At 52.9% G+C, this 14229-nt stretch overlaps 1 long non-coding RNA gene across 1 annotated transcript in view; it reads right to left on the bottom strand.

The window, feature by feature from the left end:
* LOC142051467 (uncharacterized) overlaps window positions 1-14229 on the bottom strand; it is a 134529-nt gene that overhangs the window by 103909 nt on the left and 16391 nt on the right. Inside the window, exons 3-7 of the long non-coding RNA XR_012658504.1 lie at window positions 14161-14220; window positions 13008-13162; window positions 12516-12625; window positions 2617-2808; window positions 2249-2358 (exon numbers count right to left, since the gene is read on the bottom strand). This is a non-coding gene — a long non-coding RNA (uncharacterized LOC142051467). The remainder of the gene's footprint in view (window positions 1-2248; window positions 2359-2616; window positions 2809-12515; window positions 12626-13007; window positions 13163-14160; window positions 14221-14229) is intronic.

The raw sequence follows: 14229 nt of genomic DNA, 5'->3' as shown, positions 1-14229 counted from the left end.
ACATCCCAGTTCCCTCCCAGTACATACCAGTTCCCTCCTAGTACATCCCAGTACATCCTAGTACATCCCAGTACATCCTGGTACATCCCAGTTCCCACCCAGTACATCCTACTACATACCAGTTCCCTCCCAGTTGACTCCCAGTACATCCCAGTACTTCACAGTTCCCTCTAAGTACATCCCAGTACATCCCAGTTCCCCTCAGTACATAACACTTCCCTCCCAGTACATAACAGTACATCCCAGTGTCCTCACAGTACGTCCCAGTTCCCTACCAGTACGTCCCAGTTCCCTACCAGTACATCCCAGTTCCCTACCAGTACATCCCAGTTACCTACCAGTACATCCCAGTTCCCTCCCTGTTCCTTCCCAGTACATAACAGTTACCTCCCAGTACATCCCAGTACATCCTGGTACATCCCAAATCCCTGCCAGTTCCACCCGGTACAACCCAGTACAAGCCTGTACATCCTAGTTCCTCCACAGTACATCCCAGGGCATCCCCGCACATTGTAGTGCCTCCCAGTACATCCCAGTTCCCTCCCAGTACTGGGAGGGAACTGGGATGTACTGGGAGGGAACTGGGATATACTGGGATGTAATGGGACGGAACTGGGATGTATTGGGAGGCACTGGGAAAGAAGTGGTAGTGAACCGGGAGGGAATTGGGATGTACGGGGATGAACTGGTAGGGAACTGGGATGTACTGGCATGGAACGGGGATGTATTGGGATGTACAGGCACGGAACTGGAATGTACTGCGATGTACTGGGATGTACTGGGAGCAAACTGGGATTTACTGGGATGTACTGGGAGGAGACTGGGATATACTGGGAGGCACTGGGAGGGAAGTGGGTGTCAACTGGGACATTCCAGATTCCTCCCAGTACATCCCAGTTCCCTACCAGTGCAGCCCAGTACATCCCAGATCCCTCACAGTTCACACACAGTTCACTCCCAGTTCCATTCCAGTACATCCCAGTACATGCCACTTTCCTCCAAGTAAATCCCAGTTCTCTCCCACTACATCCAAGTTCCCTCCCACTTCCCTCTAAGTACATCCCAGTACTTCACAGTTCACTCCCAGTACATCCCAGTTCCCCCTTGGTACATAACAGTCCCCTCCCAGTACACCCCAGTACATCCCAGTTCCCTCCCAGTATGTCCCACTACATCCCAGTTCCCTCCCAGTCCATCCCAGTTCCCTCCCAGTAAATCCCAATTCCCAACACTTTCCTCCCAGTACATCCCAGTTCCCTCCCAGTACATCCCAGTACTTCACAGTTCCCTCCCAGCACATCCCAGTACGTCCCAGTTACCCTCAGTACATAACACTTCCCTCCCAGTACATACCAGTACATCCCAGTTCCCTACCAGTTCCTTCCCAGTACATAAGTTACCTCCCAGTACATCCCAGTACATCCTGGTACATCCCAAATTCCTGCCAGTTCCACCCGGTACAACCCAGTACAAGCCTGTACATCCTAGTTCCTCCACACTACATCCCAGGACATCCCAGGACATTGTAGAGCCTCCCAGTACGTCCCAGTTCCCTCCCAGTACAACCCAGTAGATCCTGGTACGTCCCCGTTCCCCGCACTGTACGTCCCCGTTCCCCGCACTGTACGTCCCCGTTCCCCGCACTGTACTGGGAGGACAACCGAGCCTGCGCAGTGACTGACATAGGGAACGAGCAAGTTTGTACCCATCACTAGACAAGACAATAATGACTATGTATGAGTATGTGAAATTTTCATCTATAAATTGTACGGGAAAGGTGCGTGAGGTACGCACGCCAGGAGGAGCGATCCCCCGTGCATCCGGCGCCGCGAATAAAGAATGCCTGCTCTTTAATACTAAATTGGTGTTGAGGAGTCGTTTCCGATTTTAACGCGTTTTTCGGTAACACAGGGAGTCAGATCAAGAGAGCCAGAGAACAACAAAACACCGACAGGCTACAGGACAGAGCAGGAGGAATAAAAAAAAAAAAAAAAAACGGAGCCAGAGCCAGGCAGAGAGAGGCGGAGAAAGAAAAAGGAGCCACAGGCTACAGGACAGAGAGAGGGAGGACTGAAAAGACGGGGAGGCAGGGAGCCACTCAGAGCGAGACGGAGAAAGAAGGTGCGGGGGGGGGCGCAAAAAAAAATAATTTTGCAGCAGGTAAGGAAAGAGAGGGGGCCGGGGGAGAGACAGGGAGGGCCCAGGACGTACAAGAGAGGCAACGGGGCCCCAGTGGCCCAGGACTCACCGCGACTCTCGCTCTCAGCGCTGCTGGCACAATTTAGCCGTTCAGATGCTTCTTTCCCCTCCTCTCCTCCCTGCCTCTTCTGCAGCTCCAGACTCTAGGCCGTCCTCCACCTGAAGAGAATACGTGGGTGTCTTACAGCTCTTACCAGATGAGGCTTCCTAGGCACGTAGCCTAGCTCGCTCGTGCACTACACGCCCGTACCCAACTCCGGGTTACGCGTACAGACCCTACGGTGCACGTTGGTGGCCTGGCCCGCTGCGGGCTATGAAGGGGGATCCTTCCTCCCCCACCTGCATGGACAGGCTCTCTCTTGCCTGCGGCAGGAAGGCAGCTGGCAGCCAGAGCACCTTCAGTTTCTTCTTCTTTACCTTTCGTTGGCGTCTCCAGCTTCAGCCGAGGCAGCTCCTGTCCGCAGCCGGGAAGGGCTTTGTCTATCCCTTTTCGGCCCTGCGCTGCGAGGACGGCGAGGACGGGCAGAGAGAAGCCACGCGAGCCTGAGACGGCCGCAGGCAACGGCATCCCCGGGGGAAGGACAGACAACCACGTCCTCAGCACGGTCTCTGGGAGAGGGAAAGAAGAAACAGCGACCGTCATTACCGTCGATCGACCCTGGCCAAAGCCTCTCCTTCCGCAGGGGCTTCTGGACACACCGCTCCCTCCCCACGCTACTGCTAAGGGCCCCTGCGCCAAGGGGGAATCCAGTGCGCTTGAGGGACGGCTTGCTGCCTTCACGACAGGGCCTGGGGGCGGCCTAAGGCTATGCAGCACGCTTATGGGGAGGTGCCGGAGCTGGGGGCAGGCGCACGGGGCAAGGGGGGCCAGGGGAGGCTGAGCGGGACCTCCGGTGGGCCGGGGAGGCGGCCATCATCTGCGCCCTGGGCACGGGGAAAAGGTCATCGTCCTCCTCCTTTCCCTCTTCCCTTCTGTCAGCTCCCGGGGAACTCACCGCTTCTCGGGAAGCGGCCGCACCCGCAAGCCCCCAGTAATCAACACGAAGCCAACCCCAAAAATACACCTCGCGTACCGTACGCGCCACGGCCGCCCGGCACCCGAGCGCCGGAAGACCGCGCCTCCCGCCATGCCCGGCGAACCACGTGACAGGGCCGGCAGCCACTGCGCCAGGAATACAGCTCCCGGCATGCTCTGCGGCACAACCCGGCCGCCCGGCAGCCGCAAGGACTACAGCTCCCGGCATGCTCTGCGGCACAACCCGGCCGCCCGGCGGCCGGTTTGATGCGGAGCCACCCAGCATCCCTGCGAGCACAGCTGCAGGCGCAACAGCAGTTACGCAGCCACAACTAGGCACTAAACAAAGGCTTTCCAACACTGGAGGTCTAGAACAGGTAGACATTAGCACAGAAGCACAAGGGGCTCCGTCACCCTGCACAAATCTCCCCGTGCCTACACACGCACACGTTCAGAAGTTAGTTATCAGAAAACGCCCGACTCAGCCATTTGCCACAGTCACGAGACTCACGACATGATAACACGACATGACACGCGAGGTGGGCTCAGAGTTTTAAGGCAAGAAATACCTCCCACGCCCCCCACCCGAGATCTTTCAGGGTCCACACCTGCCATCGCCCCGCACCAAACCTACCCGGCCAAAGGCTTTCAGGTGGCCCGAAACACTGTACACAGAAAATAACCAGGGACAGACCTGCATTGTTCGGAAGCGAACGATGCCCGACCGGGGCTCCTCTGCGGGGCACGGAGCCCCCCGGCCCCGCCCGGAGACACACACCCGCCCCCCGCTGCCCGAACTCACCCACCAGCGCTCTCCGGCCCCCGGACACGGCCGCGCTGCTCTCTCAGGCGGCTGCCGCAGGCGAGGCTCGGGCACCGCCAGGCCTCCAGGCGTCCCGAGGGGCTGCCGGCCACCGCAGGGGATGGCTGCCGGCGGCCGGACCGCCGCGGCGCTCCCCGCCCAGCTCCGAGCAGGCTCCGCCGGCCGCGGGCTTCCCACGCCGGGCCGCAGAGGGGCCCCGGCACCGCACAGGGACGCCTCGCGACCCGGCCGGCACCGCACAGGGACGCCTCGCGACCCGGCCGCCACACGCACCGGCCCTTCGGCCTCCACACGCACCGCTCCCGCCCCCGCTCCGACGCGCCGCGCACGCGCCACCGGAAGCCCGAGCCCCGCGGGGCGGCCCTTAAAGGGCGGCCGGAAGGAACGGCCCCCACCGGCCCCGCCACCGCGCCCAGCCGGTGAGCGCCAGCGCCCCCTGCTGGCCGGGCCGCGCTCAGCTCGCGAGGGCGCCGAGGGCCGGGCGGGGCGGGACGCGCCGGCTCGGGGCCAGCGCCTTCTCGGGGCGAGCGGGAAACCCCTGCGGGCCCCGGTCACGGCCGGGCACAGCCGCGCGCCCTCCGAGAGCTGCTGAACGGGGCTGCCGCTCGTGACACATACCGAGCCGTCCGCGACGGGAGCGGGCAGAGGAGGAAGGGGCCGGCGGCCGCGGGGCCCTGGCCCCAGGCGGGGGGGGGGGGCTGGGGCCCGGGGGGCCGCCCCCCTCCTCGCAGCTCCCCCCTCCTCGCAGCTCCCCCCTCACAGCAGCTCCCCCCTCACAGCAGCTCCCCCCTCACAGCAGCTCCCCCCTCACAGCAGCTCCCCCCTCACAGCAGCTCCCCCCTCACAGCAGCTCCCCCCTCACAGCAGCTCCCCCCTCACAGCAGCTCCCCCCTCACAGCAGCTCCCCCCTCACAGCAGCTCCCCCCTCACAGCAGCTCCCCCCTCACAGCAGCTCCCCCCTCACAGCAGCTCCCCCCTCACAGCAGCTCCCCCCTCACAGCAGCTCCCCCCTCACAGCAGCTCCCCCCTCACAGCAGCTCCCCCCTCACAGCAGCTCCCCCCTCACAGCAGCTCCCCCCTCACAGCAGCTCCCCCCTCACAGCAGCTCCCCCCTCACAGCAGCTCCCCCCTCACAGCAGCTCCCCCCTCACAGCAGCTCCCCCCTCACAGCAGCTCCCCCCTCACAGTTCATCCCATGGACGGAACCGGGACCTACTGTGAGGCACTGGGAAAGAAGTGGGAGGAAGCCGGGACAGACCAATATAGCCCAGTATGGACTAGACCAATATAGCCCAGTATGGACTGGAGGGAACTGCGAGGGAACCGCGAGAGAACCCCACAGAACAAACCATGGGGCACGAGAAGGCAGAGAATTAAGAATTAGGGACAGGGAGCCAGAAAAAAAAAAAGAAAAAAACCAAAGGGAGACAGAGAGCAAAAGGAATCGCAATGCGTACGGAGAGAAGAGAGAAACAATTCTAGCATAGGGTCACGGGGGAGCCAGGGACAGCAAGATGGAGAAAGGACAGGAGCTACAGGCTACAGGGCAGAGAGGGAAGAATTAATGAATAGACACAGAGAGATGGGCAGAAAGACATGGAGAAAGGCTAAAGATCACACGGCCTACAGGGAAGAGAGAAGAGAGGGAGGAATTTTAAAAACAGGGGCAAGAAGCCAGAGAGAGGGAGAGAGAAGCAACAATAAAATGGGGACAAGCCACAGGGCAGCGAGGAGGGAATCAATGAATAAGAACACGAGACCAAAGAGAACACAATGTAGAATGGAAAAAAGGAACAGCGGCCTACAGGGAAGGAGGAATTAAAGATCAGGGACTGGGAGGCAGACAGAGACACATGAAGAAACAAGTGAAAAAAAAGAAAAAAAACAAACCAACAGCAATGGGCTACAAAGACAGAGAGGGAGGAAATGAGGAAATAAAACATCGCAGCAAGGAGCTGGACAGAGAGAGATAAGGACAAACAAATAGCACGGGTCCACGTGACAGAGAACGTGGAATTAGAACACAGAGAGAGGGAGCCGGACAGAGAGAGAGGCCGAGAGAAACATCTAGACAGGCTACAGCGGGCAGAGGCAGGAATTAAAACCTAGGGACAGGGAGCTGGACAGAGAGAGATGGAGGTCACAGGGAACAGCGGTGGCTGCAGGAAGAACAGGAATTCATGAATAGGGCAAGGGAGCTGGACAGAGAAGAACTCAGAAAGGCAAGAACAGTAGCAGGGTACAGAGCAGAGAAGACGAATTAAAAAGCACGGGGGGAGCGTTGAGGCAGACAGAGAGAGATTAAGAAAAAAGTCACGGGCTACGTGGCAAAGCAGGAGGAATTCAGAAACGAGGATGGGAACCAAGGGAGAGTGTGCTGGTGAAGGATAACGGGCATTAAAAGTGAGGGACGGGGAGCTGGGAAAAGCGAGGCAGAGAAAAACAGAATCACAGAGAGAATCACACAAAGCCAAAAAAGAAGAAACTGAACAACAGGAACAGGTGTAACCAAAGCGATGAAATCAACCAACCAGAGACGGTGTTCCATTACGGGAACATGGAGCGTACCAATCAGCGCACCTGTCGATCTGCATTTTAGTCCCTAGGCGATCGTTAATGTCAGCAGAACAACAGACAACATGCTTCTGTCAGAAAAGGATGACAAAACGCGGTTTCGCTTAGCGGACTGAGAAAACTAGCCAAGACTCCCAAGAGTAAGAGCCGAGAAGCTAAAAGGTAATTCCGGCAGGGGGAGATCGCGACCACCGACTCACAGACCACCACCGACCCAAGTAACACCACCTACTCAGAAGAGAACAACGGAAGAGGACAACCGAGCCTGCGCAGTGATTGACATACGGAACGAGCAAGTTTGTACCCATCGCTAGACAAGACAATAATGACTATGTATGAGTATGTAAAATTTTCATCTACAAATTGTACAGGAAAGGTGCGTGAGGTACGCACGCCAGGAGGAGCGATCCCCCGTGCATCCGGCGCCGTGAATATAGAATGCCTGCTCTTTAATACTAAATTGGTGTTGAGGAGTCGTTTCCGATTTTAACGCGTTTTTCGGTAACAGTTTTGGCACCCCAGGTGGGAACCTGCTTTTGAATCTCGACGGATCCGTGGGATCGTGGGACCTGCAGCCGGCCCCGAGGAATTCTCCGGGAGAGCTTCCGATCCCCGGGCCAGAGAATTCTGAGCAAGATCCCCTGGATTGAGGTAAACAAGGCATTCTTTGAAGAAGAAACTTAGGTAGAATAATACGTGGGGTTAGTTTCCCACATAGGATAGGATAGCGGGTTTGAGTCCCACAGGCCTGCCCGTAAGGCGCGGCGAAAGCCACGCAGGGTCGGGGCCAAGAGGTGCCTCGGTTGGTAAGTCTCTGCTAGGCGAAAGCCTGTGGAGCGGGACCTGAGGGTAGGGGAGTCTTCAACAGGGGGTTGAAGTCTCCAGGGATATCTAGCAGGGGGCTACAGATCCCAGTGGCAGATTTCCAGTGAGACCTCTAACGGGGGTTGGAGTCCCTCTGACTAGTATTTGTGATAGTGCACTATCACAACTACTAGTCGACTGGGAGACGGGAGCATTACTGAGTAGGAAACCTATCCCACAGAGAACACCTTTGCGATGTATTTTGAAGCACTGGAAAGACGTCGGGGGCGGTGACCCACTAACTCGGAAACCATTAATTGAATATTGCAATCATTGGTGGCCAACGTATCAATTGGAAGGTGGGCACAAATGGCCAGAACACGAGACATTGCAATATCGTACCATCTTGCAATTAATGTTGTTTTGTAAAAAGGGAAGGCAAACGGGAAGAAGTGGCATATGTTGATTTGTTCTTTACACCGTGGAATCATCCCGAGCAGCAGAAACAGCGTGAGGTATGTCCACAAGATTCTACGGCAATGTTTCTGAAAAGAGGAAAACGTGGTGAGAACTTGAAAGAGTGTTGCTCTACTTGTGATACTGGATACTTCGCTTGATGAAACTGACAAGAAAATAGTATGGAATACAGCCAGAAGGCAGGTGCAGGGAGCACATGCTAACGGGAATTTACAGAGAACAATGAATAAGAATTTTCCATCTACAAATCCCGAGTGGGACCCTAATCAGCCAGGACCCAGGGGAATGTTGACTAGATGTCAGAGAGAGATTTTATTTGGAGTAAGACAAGCAATGCCAAAAGCAATAAATTGGTCAAAATTTATGAAGTGAGACAAGAATTAAGTGAGTCCCCTTCAGCCTTTATGGAAAGACTGAAGGTGACCACCAGAAAATATACTCATTTGAACCCAGAAAAACCAGAAAAAGCAATTCAGCTGGTCTCTATATTCATAAGACAATCAGCCCCAGATGGGGGCGGGGGGAGAGAAAACAACCTTCAGAAACTAGAACAACCTGAATCCAGAGATCTGGGTTAAATGCTTGAAGTAGCTTGGCATGAAGGAGACCAGGGGAATCAACCCTAGCTGAACACCTGGTTACACTGAAGCTACGGAATGAAGAAATAGAATTTTTGGTAGATACGGGAGCCACTTATTTGGTATTGAATACACGTGAAGAGAAATTTGATCATAAATCAGTAGATGTTGCTAGCGCAACAGGGCAAAGAAAAATTAGCCCCTCTCAGAGCCATTAAAGTTTAAATTGGAGAAGCAATGGGCAACTCACCAGTTTCTGCATATGCCTGAATGTCCACTGCCTCTGTTATGACGAGATCTATTAGGTCAATTAGATGCTCAAGTAACTTTTAAAGATGGAGAGATTAAATCACTAATACCAGAATCAAAAGCCACAGAGGCGAGAGCGTTTATGTTACAGGATTCCTCCAGGGAGGAACGGGTTCCCGAGGAAGTGGAAAACGTAGTAATTCCTTTGGTTTGAGCGAGCGGAGCTCCGGAGCGATCTAAGTGGGCAGAGCCGGTAAAAGTAACCTTAAAGCCTGGAGCCAAGCCCGTAAGACAAAAACAATACCCTATTAAGCGAGAGGCTCGAAAAGGATTACAGAAGTTAATTATAAAATTTTTCAGAATATGAGCTTTTAGTGGAATGTGAATCAGAATATAGTACTCCTGTGTCGCCAGTAAAGAAATCTAGAGGCAAAGAGTATTAGCTAGTTCACGATTTAAGGGCTATAAATCAGGTGGTCCAAGATATACATCCGGTAGTAGCTAATCCATACGCTTTACTGACCTCTTTTAAAGGAGGAGCATAAATGGTTTACTGTACTAGATTTGAAGGACGCCTTCTTTTGCATACCTCCAGGCATAAAAAGTCAAAGCCTATTTGCTTTGGAATGGGAAAGCCCCACCACAGAATGAAAGACACAGCTACCATGGACCGTACTTCCACAAGGATTTAAAAATAGTCCTACGATACTTGAGACTCAGCTGGCAAAAAAAAATTAGAGATATAGAAAAAACAGAACCCAGGGAGAGGCATCTTGTTACAGAATGCGGATGACATTCTGATAGCGGCACAAAGTAAAGAAAAATGTTTTGAAATTTTTAAATTTTCTGGGCCAAGGAAGATGCGGAGTTTCCAGAAACAAAACCCAAATAGGAAAAGAAGCAGCCATTTATTTAGGATTTGAAATATCTCAAAGACAAAGACAATTAGAAAGTGAAAAGAAAGAAACTATTTGTCAAATTCCCGAACCTAGCAGCCCGAAGGAACTGAGAGCTTTTCTGAAAACAATGAAATAGCATCAGCTCTGGATTCTGAACTATAGACTGTATGTAAAACCATTATTTGAGGCATTGAAAGACTCAAAAGGATAAATATTTAACCTGGACGCCCGGATGCCAAACGGCATTCAAAGAACTGAAAAGAGCCTCGATGATGGCCCCTGCATTAGGCCTACCTGATTTCGCTAAACCTTTTCAGTTGTTTGTCCACGAAAGACAACATTTAGCCCTTGGAGTGCTGACACAGCGACTGGGAACCTGGAAGAGACCTGTGGGCTACTTCTCCAAACAACCTGACCACGCGAGTAAAAGATGGCCTAGGTGTTTACGGGCAGTAGCAACAACAGCGCTGCCGATCCGGGAAGCCCCAAAGTTAACAATGGGACAGAAGATGACAGTATATGTCCCGCACATAGCGGTGACTGTTTTAGAACAAAAGGGGGGTCGTTGGCTATCCCTTAGCAGAATGTTGAAATATCAAGTTGTTCTGTTAGAACAAGACGATGTGGAATCGAAGACTACTGCTATACTGAATCCTGCTATGTTTTTAACAACAGAAAACCTTACGGACAATTTAGAACACGATCGCTTGCTAACTATTGAACAAGTCTATTCCAGCAGACCAGACCTGAGACACAAACCTCTGGGAAAATCCTGATCTGGAGTTGTTTACAGATGGAAGAAGCTCTGGGCGAGAAGAGAAGCGAATGGCCGGATATGCTGTCGTTATCGCCGCCGAGGGAACGGAGTCAGGGGTGCTGCCTGCAAACACCTCAGCACAGAAAGCAGTATTGGTAGCATTGAAGCGAGCTCTGCGAATGGCAGAAGGACAAAGGATAAATATCTAGACTGATTCCAAACGTGCATTTGGTGTGATCCACGATCATGGAGCTATTGGGAAGGAGAAAGGACTGCCATCAGCCCAAGAATCATCAATACAGCATAAAGAAGAAATTCTCCAACTTCCGGAAGACGTGCAGAAACCAAAAGAAGTGGCGGTAAAGCGTTGCAAAGCTCATCAATTTGGCCAGACGGCTGTAAACATAAGCAAACGACTGACCGATAAAGCTGCAAAGAGGACTGCAGAGCAAGGTATCCTTGCACTAGTACCAGTAAAACAGATCAGAATTCCAAAGTTGAAACCGAGATATAATAAATTGGATGAGCAATTAGCAGAACAATTGGAAGCATCACAAAACACAGAGAGATGGTAGGTAACACCAGAAAAACAAGTAATAACAACAACCACCCCACAAGTTATGACAGAACTTGCAAAAGAAAACCATGAGCAAACACATTAGGCTGTAGGCGCTACGGTTTTGAGTTTAAAAACATCTGTAGCGTGTGTAGGCATGACAAGAATAGTTAAACCCATAGTAGCTAAGTGTCCAATCTGTCCTAGAAATAATCCCCTGAACCAAAGGAAACAACCTTTAGGAGTAACAAAACAAAAAATTCTCCCGGAAATTATTAGCAAATTAAGTTCTCTGAGTTACCCAGACAAAATAGATAGAGCAGTATTTGTCAGTGCTGATTGACAAATTTTCTACATGGCCAGAAGCTTTCTCGTGCTGCACCGACAAAGCTAGAGTAGTAGTTAAAACGTTGCTGAAGGAAATAATACCAAGATTTAGAGCGCCAACGGGAATGTCCTCTGATAGAGCACCACATTTTTTTGCAGAGGTACTTCAACAAATTAATAAAATTTTGGGTAGAAAATGGGACCTGCATACACCCTGGAGACCACAATCAAGTGAAAAATTTCAGAACATGAAGCAAACACTAAACTGACATAGTGGAATATTATTGATCTAGGATGGAAGTATTGAGAAAATTATTATTTCAGAACTTCCAAACAGGGGAAATGTAACCAAAGTGATGAAATCAACCAGAGACGGTGTTCCATTACGGGAACATGGAGCGTACCAATCAGCGCATCTGTCTATCTGCATTTTAGTCCCTAGGCGATCGTTAATGTCAGCAGAACAACAGACAACATGCTTCTGTCAGAAAAGGATGACAAAACGCGGTTTCGCTTAGCGGACTGAGAAAACTAGCCAAGACTGCCAAGAGTAAGAGCCGAGAAGCTAAAAGCTAATTCCGGCAGGGGGAGATCGCGACCACCGACTCACAGACCACCACCGACCCAAGTAACAGAAGAGAACAACGGAAGAGGACAACCGAGCCTGCGCAGCGATTTACATACGGAACGAGCAAGTTTGTACCAATCAGCAGACAGGACAATAATGAATATGTATGAATACGTAAAACATTGATCTACAAATTGTACAGGAAAGGTGCGTGAGGTACACACGCCAGGAGGAGCGATCCCCCGTGCATTCGGCGCCGCGAATAAAGAATGCCTGCTCTTTAATACTAAATTGGTGTTGAGGAGTCATTTCCGATTTTAACGCGTTTTTCGGTAACACAGGGAGTCAGATCAAGAGAGCCAGTGAACAACAAAACACCGACAGGCTACAGGACAGAGCAGGAGGAATAAAAAAAAAAAAAAACGGAGCCAGAGCCAGGCAGAGAGAGGCGGAGAAAGAAAAAGGAACCACAGGCTACAGGACAGAGAGAGGGAGGACTGGAAAGACAGGGAAGCAAGGAGCCACTCAGAGCGAGATGGAGAAAGAAGGTGCGGGGGGGGGGGGGGGGGGCCGCAAAAAAAAAAAGTAAATTTTGCAGCAGGTAAGGAAAGAGAGGGGGCCGGGGGAGAGACAGGGAGGGCCCAGGACGCACAAGAGAGGCAACGGGGCCCCAGTGGCCCAGGACTCACCGCGACTCTCGCTCTCAGCGCTGCTGGCACAATTTAGCCGTTCAGATGCTTCTTTCCCCTCCTCTCCTCCCTGCCTCTTCTGCAGCTCCAGACTCTAGGCCGTCCTCCACCTGAAGAGAATACGTGGGTGTCTTACAGCTCTTACCAGATGAGGCTTCCTAGGCACGTAGCCTAGCTCGCCCGTGCTGGAGCTGGGGGCAGGCGCACGGGGCAAGGGGGGCCAGGGGAGGCTGAGGGGGAGCTCTGGTGAGCTGGGGAGTCGGCCATCTTCTGCACCCAGAAGCTGCAGGGGGAAAGGTCATCATCCTCCTCCTCCTTTCCCTCTTCCCTTCTATCAGCTCCCGGGTAACTCCTAGGGCTGCCCTCACCCGCTCGCCTTTAGCATACCAGAAGCCTGCCTCGGCGGGTCATTTGAAGCTTCCCATCCCACCAGCCCCAGTAGTACAGGCACACAAGGAGATACCCCTGCACCCACCAAAGGGGCTCGCTCACCTCGCCGGCAGCCCTAGGCCTCACCCGACACAGGGAATCGTGTCCGACACACCACCACGCTGCAGCAAGAGCAGAGGAGGCCTTTCCTTACCAGGAAGCAGCAACGAGCACGGCGGCATCACCTCGCAGGCACTGCAGCATCGCAGGGCTGTTACCTGCGGAGAGAGCAATGGGGATCACAGGGACGCCACCGCGCGTGCGCGGCTCCCGGGCTCAGTACCCAATTCTGGTCGCTGGGCAGCAGCATTATCTGAATTACTCTTCTCGATTAATACCATCCAGAAACCGTAACTTGGCTGCATCCACAGAGCTTCTATTCCTCTGCACCTTTCCCCCTCGCAGCCCCAGCAGCGCCGTTCATTGCCTCTGCACCAAACAGCAAAGTGTCTCGAGGGAGGAGAAGCAGCACAGCAAACCTGGGGAACAAGGTTGGGTTCCCACCCCCGCAGAATAAGCCCCAGGAACTGCTTGTAGGCATGTGGCATCAGGGTTGTGATCGGGTTTTGGTTTGGTTTTCTTTTTTTTTCCCCCACCTTCTTTACATAATGTAATAATTGGGGTTGCTTTTCCAAACTACTGAGTTCTGTGGGGATTTTTTGTGCTTTTGCCCTACAAAAAATGGTCATTTTCACTTTCGGTTTTGTGCATGAGAATGGTTGGTGGGTGCTTTTAGGTTGTTGTTCCTTCCCCCCACCCCCTTTTTTTTTTCCTTTCCAGCCGCACAAATCCAGCTGGAGTTGGCTTTCCCAGAAGCCCCAAGTTGTTTTCTTTCCACCAGAATTCTTCCTGTATTTTCACCCCTCATTGCAGGCCCAGAGTCAAGGGGTTTGAGGTATTTTTGTGCCCAGGCAGCAGCTCCCAGGCTGCATAAGCAGCCCCACAGGGGGAAGTCCCCGTTTGAGGGAATCGGCCCCAAATTGGGATGGGAAAGTGAAGAGAAGGAGAAAAAACCCTGAATAACCTGAAAAAGAACACCTACTCCAGCCCACCAAGCACCGGTCACCTTGCCTGACTCACCTCCAGGGCCCACATCACGCTCGGCTCATCGCTTAGCACCCTCAGATCACAAAAAAAAAAAAAAAAGAGTAAAACCTGTAATGGAGCCCTATAGCCATCAGTCACATCTTCCCTCCAGTACTACACACAGACTCACCTTCTTACAGCGCTCCCCTGGGCTCTCCTCCGTTGCCCTGCACGACTCATCCATCTGCACCTGGAAAAA

The sequence above is a fragment of the Phalacrocorax aristotelis genome, unplaced genomic scaffold, assembly GCF_949628215.1.
Source record: "Phalacrocorax aristotelis unplaced genomic scaffold, bGulAri2.1 scaffold_33, whole genome shotgun sequence".
Lineage (NCBI taxonomy): Eukaryota > Metazoa > Chordata > Aves > Suliformes > Phalacrocoracidae > Phalacrocorax > Phalacrocorax aristotelis.
This window is presented reverse-complemented; position numbering and strand designations above follow the sequence as displayed.